We start from the raw sequence: 256 nt of genomic DNA on the forward strand, positions 1-256 counted from the left end.
TGTGGGGGGGTGGGGGGGGGGCTGAGTGATAGGGTAATGAGATACACGGTGCTCACAGATCACTAGTAGAAAACTGGGTTTTCGTTCAGTTCAGGCCTTTTGTTCCGCCCAGGCTGAGTGATGGGGTAATGAGATACACGGTGCTCACAGATCACTAGTAGAAAACTGGGTTTTCGTTCAGTTCAGGCCTTTTGTTCCGCCCAGGCTGAGAGATGGGGTAATGAGATACACGGTGCTCACAGATCACTAGTAGAAA

Source organism: Lolium rigidum, chromosome 6 (genome assembly GCF_022539505.1).
Source record: "Lolium rigidum isolate FL_2022 chromosome 6, APGP_CSIRO_Lrig_0.1, whole genome shotgun sequence".
In the NCBI taxonomy this organism is placed as follows: Eukaryota; Viridiplantae; Streptophyta; class Magnoliopsida; order Poales; family Poaceae; genus Lolium; species Lolium rigidum.